The sequence below is a fragment of the Lontra canadensis genome, unplaced genomic scaffold (genome assembly GCF_010015895.1).
Source record: "Lontra canadensis isolate GAN:19392208 unplaced genomic scaffold, GSC_riverotter_1.0 scaffold37, whole genome shotgun sequence".
Classification (NCBI taxonomy): Eukaryota; Metazoa; Chordata; class Mammalia; order Carnivora; family Mustelidae; genus Lontra; species Lontra canadensis.
The window spans coordinates 18,063,597-18,080,911 of NW_022631031.1; the positions used below are offsets into that span (position 1 = coordinate 18,063,597).

General features: G+C 36.7%; 1 protein-coding gene across 6 annotated transcripts in view; it reads left to right on the plus strand.

Moving 5' to 3' along the window:
* NCOA2 (nuclear receptor coactivator 2) overlaps positions 1-17,315 on the plus strand; it is a 292,692-nt gene that overhangs the window by 67,655 nt on the left and 207,722 nt on the right. The window contains exon 1 of one of the 6 annotated variants that reach the window (XM_032869223.1): positions 6,614-6,633. The exons of 4 other annotated variants lie outside the window; for them this stretch is intronic. The gene's annotated coding sequence lies outside the window, so the exon portion shown is untranslated. Of the gene's footprint in view, positions 1-6,613; positions 6,634-6,734; positions 6,756-17,315 lie in introns of those variants that run through there. One more of the 6 variants, XM_032869222.1, reaches the window with a different exon arrangement.

A 17,315-nucleotide genomic window follows, 5' to 3' on the forward strand; every position in this document is an offset into this window, starting at 1 on the left:
TAGGGTGGCTGAGAAAATGATGGTGGTTTATGTCGGAAGGGCAGAAGGACTATATTGGGCAAGGGCGTTAGCTGATTACGCCCACATTTGTCATTTTAACTATTTTATCTCTCACCATATCTACCAGGTAGAGTATTTGATGGCTTTTCCCAAGGATCCATTTATATATCCAATATAAATATAAAATGGAATATATATCCAGTATATTTCATTTATTGGTATTTATGATAACTGGTATTTCAAGAACGGTTCTGTTCTGTGAGTTATTAGGATTGAAAGAAAGATCAGGTCAGAATCCCCTGCCTGTAAGAGCTGCATGCTCTAAAAGAGAAGATAAGATGTGTGGACCAATAGAACTAAAATACAAGACAGTATCTGATAAGCAGTATAAAGAGAGTTTTGTGGAAGCACGGACTAGAGAGATCTGATTCTCAGAGGTGAGGTCAAGGAAGGATGAAGTAGGAACAGAACCTTGAAAGCTGAGAAGGATATTAATAGGTAGAGAGAAGGGGGTATGGATCCAAGGTGAGCGCTAGATCCAGAGAAGGCCAGGGTGATCCCTACTAGGAAGGGCCAGAAGCTCAGTGTCCTGTGGAGAACAGGATGCTTGTCAGTTGTAATAGAAGAAGTCAAGAAAGACAGTTTGTGCCAGATCATGGAGTATTTTGACTGTCATCTTAAGAGTTGGAACTTAATTACATAAACAGTGTTGAGCACTAGAGAGGTTTTTTTTTTTTTTTTAAGATTCTATTTATTTATTTGACAGAGAGACAGAGATCACAAGTAGGCAGAGAGGCAGGCAGAGAGAGAGGGGGCAGGCTTCCTGCTGAGCTGAGAGCCCAACTCGGGGTTCGATCCCAGGACCCTGAGATCATGACCTGAGCCGAAAGCAGAGGTTTAACTCACTGAGCCACCCAGGTGCCCCATCTTGAGAGTTTTTATTGTGGGAATAACATGTGTTGACACCATCAGAGGTCAAGCTGACAAATACACTGTTAGGAAGCAGGAGGGCTGACTTGGTCCTATTTGTGATTGTTTAATTAGGGAGGCTGATTTGCTTCTCTGGTATCCATCCCAAGTAGGAATTAGATTGGATAAATAAATTGGGAGGGAGACAAATTAGACCTTATAATTTAGAGAGAGGTGTTAAGAATTGTTTCGGATCACAACATAGAGATAAAAGCTATTTTAAAGATTGTAAGGAAGAGATTGTATAGATGAGAGAGATCAGTAAAAAAGGTTATTGAACAGTGAAATTATGAAGATCTGGACTAGGGTAGTAGCAGTAACAAAAGAGGAAAGGATTGATAAGAAACAGGGGAAATGGTAAAAGGAAGGGTGGAAGAAGTTAAATTCACAATTAATGAGCATATTTTCTGTGTATAGCATTTGTTACATGACAGCATAACTGACCAGTATTAGGTCAAAGAATTTTGGTTTGAGCCAGCTGGTGGAGGGCCCTGGGTGGCTTTTCGGACTGCTGAATTGACAAGTGCACATCATGGTCACCATCAGTGTACTGGGTTTGTTGACTGGGTCCACATGGGCATCCACACAGTCGTTCTCAAACCTCCATGCCTTGGCACCCTGGTAAACAGCAGACCCTTCAGGAACCCTGTGAAATTTTGAAATTTTGGGTAAAATTTTTGCATATGGTTGTTTACATTGTCTGGCAGCAAGTGAGAAAGAATCTAACTGACCAGATGATTCACTGTGATGCTGGAGAAGGGAAATGAACGCTGTTACCGAGCAAGAAGCTTACCCCTCAGGCCCGTGCTGAGGACAGAGTAGTTTTTACAGCTCCCTGTTGCTCCGGGGAGGGTTCAGGAGATCCTACTAGGCCCCGAGCAGTGCAGAGCTGAAGGGAATCTGGAGTGATCTTACAGCCCCGGCACCCCGAGATACATGTCCTTGTAATAGCGAACACTTCTGATTATTCTTGATTTTGTGCAGTTTGGTTCTGGGTCTTAGTTTCTTCCAGTCAGCTAATAAAAAAAGTCCAGTCTTTGAACATGCCCTGCAAGCGGTCGGAGAAGACCAGTCCTGCCAGCTCTTTGACAAAGGCTGTAACCAAATACTGAGTTGGATAGAGATAGAAAATGGAATTTGGAGTATGAAATCTTAGGTTCGAATCTTGGCTTTGCCCATAGCAACGAGACTGTAGGGAGATTATTTAAACTCAATTTTTCTCTCTTTCTTCGTTAAATGAAGCTAATATTTACCTTTCAGTTCTGCTCAGTTGAGCTGAGATATTAACTGTAAAATGTAGGCACTGTACTCTGTGAATAAAAATAATTTATTCCCTATCTCCAACGGGATGATTACAGTGCTTTTTACTCTGTATTAAGCAACCATGTCCAGTTCTGTAAAGCATGAGTTTCCCTGAACTGCGGACTCCTGGAGTTTGATCTTTAAAGATTAGCACCAAAACAAGCCTTGGTCAGGAGTGAGTCTTTTTTAAATGGGAAAAAATTAATTTGATGTAAGCATCAATATTTATTGTAAAATCTATTTAAATTGCAGTATATCTTGTATACCTTAATGTGTATTCTTTTCACCACCTGCTCCCCAAACACCAGCAACAACAATAAAACCTAACGACTAAAATAGTCAGAGGGGATTTTGGCAGAATTTTCTATTAACTTCCACAGAAAAAGACTCATTTTAATACCTAGAAGGAGGAATAAGTTGGGAAAAAGTTTTAGTCAGACCAGCATTCTTGAAATAGACTCAGAATCATATTGTAATATATTGTGGAGCATGTTCAAGTGTAGGTGGTTTTCTTTTAATTTATTGAGCATAGTTTTAAACCTGTAAGTTTTAAACCTTACAAATCAAGCCATTTTAATTCACAGTAGGCTAAACTTGGCTCAGATACTCTCTGCTGAAACACGAGTGTAGTTGTGTTTTTTAACTGAAAAAGTTGACTAGCTTTTTTTTGAATTCCTAGAGATTAAAAAAAAAATGGGAGTATTTACTTTGTCCAGTTTTAGCTACAAGCAATTGTGTTGGCTTCATCCCCAGCCCCTTCTGAATTGCAGTTACTGTTTACTATATACTTGAGTTTTTAGTAAAATAGTTGATTTGCAGGTCTTAAGATGGCTTCCATTATCGCATAGGGAGTGCTTTTCATAAGTATTGTTTTTTTGAAACCTCAGTAAAGGAATTCATGTAACTGGGAAGATAAAAGTAAATCCTGTTGACCTTAAAGGGACTTTACAGTCTAACGTTTTCGAGCATCTCTATTCATGTCATGATAGAAGTCATGACTTATTGTTTAAAACTATAATTTGTCTCTGTGTGAAAATGCATTTTTTCATACTGCCTTTCCTGGGACTATAACATCGTAATGATTTTGTTAACAATATATTTGATTGCTGCCTCACTGAATGAGATTTTGCTTTAGAAAATTTAAATGAAAGTACTTAAAGATAAAGCTTAAATGAAAATTAAAGCCTAGCTTAAAATGAATTTGGATAAGGTCTGATTTTTACTTTGGTTTCTCTGTTGATATGCCGTTGAATGCCAGAAAGAAAAAAATGTAGATATAAAAACAACATCAAAGTGTTTTGTTTTTTAAAAGTTGACACAAATTAATACATAGCAGTAGTTTCAGACATTTTAGCTTATGGTAGGAATATCACAGTTACTTTGACCTACACATTTTCATAGTGAACTGAAAAGAATTGTGAAAAGGAAAATATCTGTATACAATTTATATAGTTGTGGAGGTTTTAAAAGTAGTTAAAAATTGTAGTAGCATTTTATATTTTGGCAAGGTAGAATTTTGAGTTAGAATAAATTCAAAGACCTGTAGAAGCTATAGTAAAAATTCACAGATTGAAATGACCATGATTACTTCTGTGCTATACTCTATCCTGTTGGGTTATTTTAAGCTTTTTACTTTAGCATCGTGGCATCACACTGGTCAGTAAAAGATTCTATTTTGGTTTGTTGAGTAACACAACTTTATGCTGTTGTTTCTATATGCAGAATAGTTTGTAAGTGATAATAATGTTACTTTTCACCATTTTTGTAAGAAAAAATCCAGGAATTACTATGTTAAAAATGTAATATTTTGCCAAAGTTGTAATTGAAGCATGGAGTTTCCTTTTTATAATTAAATGCCTCATGAGCAATTTGAAATGAACTGTTTCTCTCCGTGTTAGAACTCTTTTCTATGCTGACTCTTCTGAAGTGAATGAGAGCATGAGAGGCTTTAAAGTAAATTAACTTATTGGAAGTTTTTGTTTAAGAGAGAAGAAATTGCTGTATTAATTTCTTATCTATTTGCTTTGCATAACTCCCTTTTTCAGATGACTGAATAACCAACTTTAGATGTTAGAACTGCTTTATTTTATCTAACCACTTCAACTAGAAATCTTTCCAGGTGTATTATTCACATTCATAATCTTTAAGATTACATAAATATAATTTTTTTCCTTGGGACTGCACGTTAATTTTTGTTGTGTTCAACTTTTTGTTTTTATGCTGTATAACATTGGACTAGTACAGGTTTTCATTTATTGTGTCTCATTTTTTCTTCCATAAGGGTCAGCTGGTGCTTTCTACTATTGACATTCATAAATCCTTTCACCATGGTCCTCCTTTGATGCAAATAAGAAATGAGATAATAACAGTTACGGTTTTTTTCAGTGTTTTATAAAGTTAATATTAATCCTTTATCAAAGATATTGTCCCCATCCTAGAGAGGAAATATGTTAGATTTGGAGAGGTTAAAACTTACTGAGGGTTAGGAAGCCAGTAAGTGGCAAGACGGACTGTGACTCAGATGAGTTTTTACATATGTGTAAATATACATACATCTTTGTAAATCCTGCCCAGATCAATACATGGAATCTTTCCAGAGCCCCATCTCCTTAGTGTCCCCTCAGAGATCACTACTTTTCCAATCTTGATCCCCATAGATGGATCTCTGTCCCCTCTTAATTAGTTTTACCTGTTCTTAGACTTTATAAAAACTGACTCCTATAAATGTAGTTTTTGGTATCAGGCTTCTTTTGCCCAGTATTGCATCTGTGAGATTGATCCATGCTGTAGCGTTTGTGTTGGATTCTTTTTTCATTGCTGCTTAATGTTCCGTTAGGTGAATATAGTAAAATTCATGTATTCATCTTATTGATGAACATCTGGGTCATTTCCATTTTTTGGCTATTATAAATAAAGCTGCTATACACATTCTTGTTTGTTTTTAGGGTTTTTGTTTTTTTTTTTTAAAGATTTTGTTTGAGAGTGAGAGAGCGTACAAGCGAACACAAGTGGGAGAAGGGGCAGATGTAGAGGGATGAGTTAGGTTCCCCGTGGAGCAGAGAGCCCAGGACCCTGAGATCATGACCTGAGCTGAAGGTAGACGTTTAACTGACCAAGCCATCCAGGTGCTCCCGTGGTTTTTTATCTATGTTTTGTGCACTCATTTCTTTTGGGAAGAAAGTATGGTGACCTTTCATAGGTACTGCCAATCAGTTTTTTTAAGCGTTTGTATAAGTTTACCCTCCTACCAGCAATGTATAGGGGTTCTAGTTGCTTACCATATGTTGGTATTCTCAGTCTTACTAATTTTTTCCCTTTTTAATTTTACTTACTCTGGCAGGGTATCTAGTTTTATATCAGGGAGGTGCAAACTGAAAGTTTTTTTTTTTAATTTTTTATTTTTTTATTAACATATAATGTATTATTAGACCCAGGGGTACAAGTCTATGAATCATCAGGCTTACACACTTCACAGCACTCCCCATAGCACATACCTTCCCCAATGCCCATAACCCAACCACCCTCTCCCTACCCGCCTCCCCACCACAACCCTCTGTTTTGTGAGATTGAGTCTCTTATGGTTTGTCTCCCTCCTGATCCCATCTTGTTTCCTTTATTCCTTTCTTACCCCCCAAGCCCCCCACATTGCCTCTCAACTTCCTCATATTGTCTCTGATTGACTTACGAAAGTTATGTTCTAGAATGAAAAAATATTGAATGTAAATGTACATGCTTATTCATATATAGATATTAATTGAATACTGCCGAGGTTTGGTTTTGGTTTCTTTCCTAATCCTTGTCTTTAAAAGCGAGCCTCGATTGCTTGTTTAATCACTGAAGTTAATAAAATTTTTCCTACAATAAGGACAAGTGCAATATTCTAGAAACTACTTTTTTCAGTCAGAATTTTATTTAAGGGAATTTTCAAAGGAATTTAAGATGGTAAAGATCTTTATTCACAAATTTACAAATTGTAGAAGAACTCAGTAATGACCTTTCTCACTGAAAAATCAAGGTCTTTTTTGCCTCAAAATACAGCAGTGACATAACTATCTCTAGGACTTGATCTAGAATTTTATTCATCGGTTGGTTTTCATGATCTTAATGTAAGTTATTCTACTAAAAATGGCTTGACTTGATCAGTTCTTGTTTTTCCAAGTTCGTGCAAGTTCCACGTGTTTGGCTTTCCTATATGAGTCTCAGGTACGCTGATTAGTCAGGCGGTCTCATCTGAAACTAATGTATAATAGTGCTGAGTTGTAGAACTTGCCATACCAGTTTCATAGTGTTTGTGTTTTGCTCAAGTAGATGAAAGGTTTATTTAAGTGTGGCCACACTGGTACTGCATTCCTGGTGATCTTGGTAAGTTAATGACAATCTTTGTCATAGAAATCAGGAAATGCGGGTTGAGCCTTCTGGGATGCATGTCGTTGGTTCATTAAAATGCAGGCTCCCAAAGGACTGAGGATTATTGGAAGCACTTGGTAGGTAATGCAGCTTTAAAAACCTATCTGTCTGTCTATCTATCTTCATTCTGTTTTTTCACCTCTTTGAATACATCATTGTTTAATCATATTATCTAATGTATGAATGCTTTCTCTAGTGAGACTAAACATGACTTTGGAAATCCATGTAGGTTTCCTTCCACAGTTTAGTAGGTTTGTTTTAGCTGGGATGTTTTGGTTGCTCGTGAACTCATACTGTCAGATTGTACTGCTGCTTTGTTGAACTGGTTGGCTTTTAACTGACAGATTGTACTGCTGCTTTGTTGAACTGGTTGGCTTTTAACTGAATTAACTCTACCAGCCAGTGTGATTGGTCCACTATTTTTTGGTTATTATTATTACAGAGAATGGGTTGAAGAATTGTTTAGAATACTTATCTTTGAAATATAATCAGTTAAAGCAGGTTGGTACTTAGAAAGGTCTGAGGTATCCTTTGGACAGTATTTGAATGGATTGTAATGATTATGGATTTTATAAGAATTTTAGGATAAATGTAGGTGTACATCTATGAGGCATACTGCAGTATTCTTTTACCGGGCACAGTGAACTTATTTTAGGTATATTCCTTACATAATACCATTATTCCAAATGTAAACAAATAGATGGCATGATTGTTGTTGATTTGAAGACTGGTCATATGTGCTTGTGTTGTAAGGAAAAAGATGACATGAAGCAGAATGTATTAACCTCTCTGGGTGAACTTTAAGAATGTATGTAATTTTGTAATAGAGATTGAAAATTTTGAGGTTGGGAAAGGAAAGCTAAAGCAAAGGTATGGGATAGAACTGAGTGAGTTACTGATTGTCCTGTCAAGAGTGCCGTCTCTAGAGAAACCCAGTAAATAAGTTATTTATTAGAACCTCAGTGAGGTAGCTGAGGCCTTTTATTTTTTAAAGACCATTTCTGCCTTTTGTAAATCAGTGTTGAGTTTATAGACTACTACCAAGAAATTTACTTGAAAGTTTAAAATCGCTGAAAGTTAAATTTCTTACCACCTCTCCTCTTCTACTGTTTACCCATCTAGGAGATCATGATGGTTGGGAAAATAGCTTAGAGCTACCAGTGTGTCTAGGAGTGAGTTTACACAAGGGCACTTCACTAGCTTTGGGGCTTAACTCTTCAACATTGGATATGTTTGGATATGGCCAGCAGTCTTCCTGATTCATCATATATAAATAACATTAAATTAAAACTAAAAACTTGCTGTCACTTTTCCTTGTGTGAACCTTCCATATTACAGATAATTTTTCAAAAGATATGTCCTTCAATTACTTTAAGTTCTCTGTATAATTGCAAGGATTACAACACTGTGCTTCTGCGTGCTCTATCTCTTCTCTGTGTCTCTCTCTTTCTCTCTCTGTTTGAAGAACAGAAGGGTCAGTTTTCTATGACTTTGTATTAGTTTTATTGCTGTCACCATTTTGAACTAGTAACAGTGAAATACCTGTATCCTTTTATGTGTTTGTGAGAAAACATATATAATAAGGGTAAGAGCATGTGTGCTTTCTGCATATATGTGTGACTGCTGTGTATCGGGTAGGAACTTAATAAAGGTAAGAAGGTGTGTAATTTATGTGCATACACACACACACAGACTCAGCAGTTTGTGTTATAAGTACTATGCAACTTTGAAAATAGTAGTACATTGAAGTATATCATATAGGTACTAAGGGAAATTTGAGACAAATATTATTAAAAACAGTTGGAGTTTCTATGGAAATCAAGACAAGCGAAATTTCTGGCCTGTCTTGCCAGTTAGTTATGGAAGAGGTAAAGAGTTGTACATGCTGGTTTGCTGGTGGCTCCATTTGAGTTGTCTCTGTCACTAGTATGGTAGATATGTCTTGGGGAGGAGAGCCTGCTGCTTAGAATGTTGGTGGTGATGGCTTCCATTTATGAGGTGATGACGTAGAGGTGACTAAGCTTTGGCCACAAAGACCAGACTGCTAGACCAAGTTAATGGACCACCCATAGCAAAGATTGTGGGGCAAAGCTAAGTTTCATTTTAGCATCTGTGAAAATTAGATTAGATTCTTAAAAAATACAAGTGAAAACTGTAGTAAGATGCCATTATCTACCTATCAAATGAGTAAAATGAATGAACGAGTCTGCCCTTCGTTAACTAGGTTGTAATTAAAGAACATATTCATGAACTACTAGTTTGTGGTGTAAATTGTATTTTCTTTCTTTTTTTTTTTTTAAGATTTTGTTTATTTATTTGATAGAGAGAGATCACAAGTAGGCCAAGAGGCAGGCAGAGAGAGATTGGGAAGCATGCTCCCTGCTGAGCAGAGAGCCCCATGCGGGGCTCAATCCCAGGACCATGGGACCCTGGGACCATGACCTGAGCTTGAGGCAGGGGCTCAACCCACTGAGCCACCCAGGTGCCCCATAAATTGTATTTTCTGAAAATCACTTTGGCTTCAGAGATCAGGGGCCTTGCCTTACAGTCAGTCAGTCATATCCTTTGACCTAGGAATGCCACTCCTAATATTCTGTTTCAAGGAAGTATTCGTATATCTAGATGAAGATTTATGTACAAAGATTTCCACCTTGCTATTTCTGTAAACAGTGAAACAGTACTGTTAAATAGGGACGAACTGGTTCAAGTAAATGCTGATATATTCTTATGAAAGCAACGGCAATAATAGTAAGGTAAAATAACATAGTAGTAAATGGTTATTTAGACTTAAATCTAATCATGTAATAAAGATATGCATAGAAAAACACTGGAACAAATACACTAAATGGAAATAGAGCTGAACTATATATATTAACAAAAGGTGTTTTAGGGGTGCAGGGATTGTAGTGAACATATTTTTCTCTCTCCTGCTTTTCTCTGTTTTTCAAAATGAACATTTGTTTATTTTATAATCCTAAAAGGGAAATCTAAAAAGAACAGAGTAAATAATAACTTCATTAAAGGGAGAAAGGTAGAACTGACTTCACCTGAGGAGCTGCTCCAGATCTGAGGCCAAGTTTGGGAACAGAAGACCTATTCCGGCTCTCTATGGAGCAAGTTCCAGGGATGGCAAAATCTCCTTGGAATGACTAGGAAAGGGTATTAATTTTCTTTTAGAGAATGTTGGTTTATGGAGTACATTCTGTAAGAGTAAGGACAATTTTAATACAACTTTTTTATACCCTCTGGCACCTGGTGCTTGATAAATTTATAGGGAATAAAGGAATGAATTTTGTTCTAGATTTTGGACATAAATTGAGAAGATAAACGTCAGCATATCTTTTTGGAGTTAGATGCCATATATATTGAAAGGATGCGGATGATAGAGAAATTCAAAAATAATCACCAGTTTATTTTGGTATATTTTGTCCTAAGAATGTGTATCTCAGACATATGAATGTCAGCCTTGAGAAATGGACTGCTCTATTATTTAAGACAGATCGGGAGAGAGAGAGAAAAACAGTAGTTGCAGAGCTCATTAGGATGTGTGGGACCAGTCATGGTCGCAGTTGAAGGTCTGGGCCCAAGGAAGTGAGACCCTGAATACTCAGGGACGTTTGTTCATCCCTTCTGAGGATCAGGATTGCATGGAAATACTTAACTTGCCATGTAATACTTGAACAGTTGTGTGTGTGTGTGTGTGTGTGTGTGTGTGTGTGTGTGTTTATATATATATATATATATGTTATTCTTTAAATTTTGGCCCTTTTTTGGATTTTATTTTTTCCTAGAAAATCTGAAAGTTACACTCATAGGCTCACACCAGATGACAGAAAGATTAAAGATAATTTGGTAGGCAGTATTTACCGAGTGAAAAAACGTAACTCTATAATCAGTAATTGGATTTACCCATTGTTTTATAGAAACTTGGTCTTGGTGATAAATTCAGTATCCCCAGGAAATTATTTCCCCCACCCCAGCTTGAATAAATAGCAAAGAGGTTAATGTACTCAATACTCATTTAAGATACTGTATTAAATTTCCAGGTTAGGCTGTTACCACTCTAAAATCAATAACTTTTAAAAGTTTGCTAAATGTTATTCTTTTCCTACCGCAGGAAAAGATTGCTTTTCACTGCGAAAATTACTTACGTTTCATCCTGCATTGATGAGCTTTCTTACTGTTGCTACATTCAGTGTCCAAATTGTAATTTATATTTATAACTGCTTCTCATCTATTAGTCATCCGTGTTATTCTCTCCTGTTTTTATTTTTATTTTTTTTATTAAAGATTTTATTTATTTATTTGACAGACAGAGATCACAAGTAGGCAGAAAGGCAGGCAGAGAGAGAGGAGGAAGCAGGCTCCCCGTGGAGCAGAGAGCCCGATGGGGGGAGGCTTTAACCCACTGAGCCAGCCAGGTGCTCCTCTCTCCTGTTTTTAAAACATTAAAAAAAAAAAAACAAAAAACAACCTGACTCAAAGAAGCTTTTCTAGTGAGCATCAGTTGTCCACCAACCACTGTGCATAACCATCTTCAGCCAACTGTTATACTAAGAATATTATGCTCTCCTGCATTTTTCTTTAATTCCTCGTTTGTTTATTTCCTATAGATGGTAAACTCTTTGAGGGCACGGATTATGTTGGATCATTGACGTATATGCCAAGTTTCCAGTACTAGGTTGTATACACAGTAGACTCAATAAATACTCACTGACTAGCTGTTGAAAAATTTGATGAGCTTCCCAAAGTGTTTAACATAGTTTGAGTAGTTTACAAATTAGTTAAATCTGACTCAGTAATTGGCCATCCTTGGGTTTTAAGTAGTGATGGAATAGTGGCTTGCCTCTCACTAATGTCAAGAAAGTATCTAGTAGAAGAGTCTTATGACACAGCCTAATGACAGAGATGCTATGTGGCTTTGTGGCACCTAGAAATACAAGGGTAAAAGCACTTTTAAAACAAATTCTTTGAAATCTTCCTGAAATTCCTGAGCACTTCACTTTTGTAGCTATTTGGCTAGTTGGTTGATCTCTGCAACTTGAGTAAAGATCATAGTCATTGCTGTAATTACTAGGCACCTGCTGTGGGCCAGAGCCTTCCATACATGGTTTTCTACTTCTCTTCTGTTTTCTTATACACTCAAAAACTCAACATGGTACATATTATTCGCATTTTACAGTTGGGTAAACTAAGGGGAAGAGAGGTTTTAAATTAGCTTGTTCAGGATCATACATAATGGTAAATGGCCGTAGTCAGTATTTGAACATTGGTTTATTGAGGTCCAGAACTTATATAAATTTAATTATGTCTTAAAACCTCTCAGAGATGAGGATACTAAAGGGAAAAGCATGGATATAATAATGGAGCTAGCAACTAACATTTTGAATAATACTAGTAAATTTCCTATTGCTCTGATAGTATTGCCTGTAATCATAAATAGTTGGTGTCTTGCTTACTGAGGCCTGTGGTTTTCTGTACTTGGAATCAATACTGCTTTCTAAGTGAAAAGGAAGCTCATAATTTTTTCTTTAAAGATTTATTTATTTATTTATTTTAGAGAGAGATCATGGGGGCTGGGCAGAGGGAGAGGGAGAGAGAGTCTTAAGCAGACTCAGTGCTAAGTGTGGAGCTGGACACAGGACTTAATCTCACCACCCCAACCAAGATCAGCACCTGAGCCGAAACCAAGAGGCGGATTCTCTCTTTTTTTTTTTTTTTAAAGATTTTATTTATATGACAGAGATCACAAGTAGGCAGAAAGGCAGGCAGAGAGAGGAGGAAGCTGGCTCCCCACTGAGCAGAGAGCCCTATGCGGGGCTCAATTCCAGGACCCCGAGATCATGACCTGAGCTGAGGCAGAGGTTTTAACCCACTGAGCCACCCAGGTGCCCCCAAGAGGTGGATTCTTAACAGACTGCGCCACCCAGATGCCCCAGGAAGTTCATAACATTTATCTATGCCATTTGTGTTATAATAATCACTACTGTTTATCTTAAGTATCAAATCTTCATGATAGGAATGAACTCATATTAATAGTCTTGACTAAGATCTAGAAGCACAATGACATTATTGAAGAAAGCAGATTTCAGTAAGAACCATTCCAAAAATATTGTGGTATGGGTTATCAGTATATATTTAATGGAAAACATGATGATTTTCTTAGTGCTATATTTAGGTGATGTGATGAAGTAAGTAACTTATTGGCAGTTTATAGATAGGTTTATCTGCTTTGTCATTCTGCCTTCCTGTCAAAACTTTATTTTATAACTTAGAGGAAAGCATTATCTAGGAAGCCAATTTATGAGGTACACTATAGCTTAAAAAAGAAATGCCATTCCTAGTACAATAGTAAGCTGTTTTACTTCCTTCCTGTTTGGTGAAGAATGTCCTAGTATCACTACTTCCTCTGTGAGGAAGAAAATGGATGTCGCACTGCCAGCTCTTCAGGTAAACCAACTCAGATCTCTTTTGAGTGAGTAATTTCTTGAATGTTCTGAGAAAAAAAAAACAGAGTGCTGTTTTAGAGAGTTCTGTAGGGATTGAGATAAAGTGTTTGGGATTTATGTGGGAAGGTGTCTAGCTTCTTGGAGTTGGTTGAGATAGTTTCATAGGCCATGCTCCCCAGACTTGGTGAAGATGTGGTGTCTTTAAAACAGTGCAGTAAACAACCCTTGAGCCCTTGTAAACGGAGTTCAGGCTCCAAATCTAGAGACTTTCTCTTCGACTTTAAGAGGAAACTAGACTCTGAATGGTTATACAAACATAGTTTACCAAGAGCAGGTTTTACATGAGGCATACCTGTGAATTACTTCCCCAAATGGTGCCACTTCCGCCCTCCGTCATGCGTCAGGTGGTTATCTTTTTCTCCTTAGAAAGCATGCACGTACTTTTCAATACTTCGGACAGTTCATGATTAACTAAAAAGGCCCATTTCGAAGCAGTGTTTCTTTAGGCTTTTTCCGTGAAAGTTATAATCATCTATTTAGTTGAATTTCTGGCTGCCTTAATATTATAGCCCAGCAGGGCGGTGTTTCATCAGAATCAGATGAAGGCTTAGCTCAGTCCTGGGACCTACTGATTTCTCTTACTATCTTGGTTCCTATCTGGAAAGCTTTCAAGACCGCCAGCTGTGTGGCCTGTTTGAAAGCAGGAGGCTTGTGGCAGGAATGTGGGTTTGCCCTATTAGTGTTGCAAAATCACTTCTTATGTAGAGAGTCTTGCTTTTCTCTTGCCTCCTATAGTCTGGTTTTAGATTATTTTTCTTGTGGTTTTGGTTTGTGAGTGTGTTCTCACTGCTTTCATTTCCTTTATTCCTTTCCCTTCCTTCACAACAGACAATGAGAAAGGAATAACTTTGAGGTATTTTTGTATTTGTTTACATTGCCAAGTTATATCGGCAACTTCCCTTTTATCTTACAGAAAATAAACCCAGGATGGTTAAAAATACTTGAAATCATCCGTTTTAACTTATGTTCTCAACAGTTCTTTCATTGTTCGGTCTAAATATAACTATTGGTAATACGGTTATATTTCGAAGGTGTGGACATTAAAGAATTTACCCACAATGGCACCATCCTCACACAACCACTTCGTATTTTAGTGTATTTTCTTTTAGGTCTCTACGAGATCATTCTGTTTGTTTTGTTTAAGTGCTTTTACTGGGGATGAAATTCATACATTGGAATTTTACCTCATTTTCTCAACCCTTTCTTTTCCTTGGAGGTGTTCAGTACCCAAAGAAATAGCCAAAATAAAGGAAGAAGAAATCACAGATGGAAGGACTTTCACATTAACAGCAAGTTGGATGATCAGTCCTTTATAATCAGGGTCAAGTGTCTTACCTGATTTCTACTATAAGTTATGATCAAGGAGTGATTACAAAGCACAATGCGTTATCTTCTTTAGCACTCCACGCTTACCTACCAGTATTTTATTGAACATGTTGGAGTTTAGGCATTCAACTAAAAGGCTCTGATGTGTAGGAGTGAGCAGTGTCAGTCCGCATGGGTTTATCATTTCTGCACTCATTTTGGTTAAAAGGAACGGTAACCTGAAGGCTGTGTCCTCTGGAAAGCATTGGTTACGGACCCAGAGCTTTGTTTCTGTAATCTGTCTGAAGAGAGCTCATCAATGAGAAATGGTTAAATTCTCAGAGTTAGAAGACATGTTATTAAAAATACAGTTGAGAAAGGCAGCGGTCTTCTTCACACACACAAATACAATTTTTATATTCTAAAAAAAAGAAGCTAAACTACTGATGAAAAATTTCAGAATGTTGAGTGTTAATCTTTTCCATAGGCTTATTTTTTTAAGTTCTGTTTTACTCTCGGGAAATACATACTGCTTGCTTACATATTCAAAGAGCATTTCAAGGCCCTCACTTCCAGTGTTATACTTGAAAATGAACTGAGGGTGAATAAATGGTCCATTTTAGCAGCCTGCAGAGTGCAAATTTCTTCACTTATTTCCCTTATAGAAGCTAATTGTGTCATGGAGTTTGGGTAGTTTCATTTTTTTGATGTGACCTTCCAAAAAAAAATGCTGTTAGTTGTTATTTCTCTTTTCTTTGGGTGGGGGTGGATCATACGTTATATTTTATTTTTACAGCCTGCTTTTTACATCTGCCAATACACTGTAACCATCTTTCCGGGTCAATAAATGTTTATTCCTCTAGTTATTCTTTTCTTAAAAATTGTGTTTTAATGTTTATTATTTAATGTTAATAATCATAATAGCTGAACACATTTTTACTTTTGCTATTTTATAAGTGAGTCTTGGTTTTTAGACTTGTTCATCTTCCTTAATCGGGCACTTAGAGTCTAAACTCATTTGCACAAAGGTGGCTTTTACTCCACAGCTAAAAATAGGATAACTATAGGTTGGTGATGCATACTATACTTCGACAGATTTTGTGAGTCTTCTTGTGGTATTCTGTGCTTTATTTTAAAATATGACTTGTTCATGTATTTGTGGACAAGGAAGTGGCTTTTGAAATTTACTCAGTATCTGAGAATTACCTTCCACATTCTAAAATGGATTTAAGAGAGAAGTGGGTAGGGGTGTGTGTGGGGGGACACTTGTGTAAACATTTAAGGATTAGGAAGAACAGAAATATCAGAATTTTTTAGGCAACACTGACTGCTTCTATTCCTAAAAGAGTTTTTTTTTTTTGATGTAACTTTAAAAATGAATACATAACTTATTCTGCTGTAGTTTCTTTCATTTTTAAACATATTTAATTTGTGAATTACATAAGCATTAAATTTCATGTATATGAGGGGAAGAGTGAGGTTTGAGACTAGAAGCCACAATCTCTTATTTTCTCAAAATAGCTCTCTTCACTCTGCCATGTTACCGCTATTACCAGTGACAAGTCATACCTCTTTGCCTGAAGTGGTGAGTTCTACCACTTTTAAAATACCATTACTAAAAACAGCTCAAGTTCCTAAGCTGCCTTATATTTCCAAAAGCATTTGAAAGTATTTTTGGACCTGCTAAACATCATTAGATGGAAGTAAGAAGAAAGTGTATTTAGTTAATTTGTATTAGAGAATTCATAGTTGTCTGGAGGAGGGGTTAGAAATGTCTCATTCCTTTGGGACTTAAATAAATTCATCAAGTGTTACAAAATCAGGAGTACAAGATACATTCAGATTAGCTAATTAGCCTTTGCCTCCGAGTTTGCTATTTTATAAATAGGGCAAAAAACCCACACTTACAATAGTTACTTCCATGTTAACTGTTAGGTTAACTGGGGCCCAGTGATTAAGTAATTTGACTCACCCTTTACTTGCAAATGTTTGCTCCCAATTTTATTTTATTTATTTATTTATTTTATTTATTTATTTGACAGACAGAGATCACAAGTAGGCAGAGAGGCAGGCAGAGAGAGAGAGAGGAGGAAGCAGGCTCCCTGCTGAGCAGAGAGCCCGATGCAGGGCTCCATCCCAAGACCCTGAGATCATGACCTGAGCCGAAGGCAGAGGCTTAACCCTCTGAGCCACTCAGGCGCCCCTGCTCCCAATTTTAGACATGAATCCTTATAATATTTTAAGATTGGTTCAAATATTATTGCTGTAATGAATATTTTCCCCTAATTACATGTTTTTGCTAATACCTTTTCGAAGTGTATGCTTCTATCTGAATTGTGGTCTCTGCTAAAGTCCTTCAGTGTCAGTTCTGAGTAATTGTTGAGCATGACTGCTGAGGGTAATGTTTTCAGGTGATGTCATTTGTGTCACCAAGAGCACACTTTATGATTTTGAGAAGGTTTTTGCAGTAGTTTCTCTACTCCAAGTTGCTGTTTATTGTAAAGTACAGTATTGATTAGCAGCTTTCCAGGAAAAATAAAGAGAAACACTGTCACATTAAATGTACACTTTTATGATACTTCACCTTTTCAGGAAATATATATATGCTGGGGAAGTAAGAGAAAACTATAGTTTTTTTTTTTTTTTTTTTTGCTTAGCAAATGATTTTCTTTTTTAAAAAATGTACAGAAATTTTTCAAAGATGGGTTCATTGGAATAAAAGTGCTTTAGAGTGTGAGTTGATATTTTTTTTTAAAGATTTTATTTATTTGACAGAGAGAGAGAGAGATCACAAGTAGGCAGAGAGGCAGGCAGAGAGAGAGG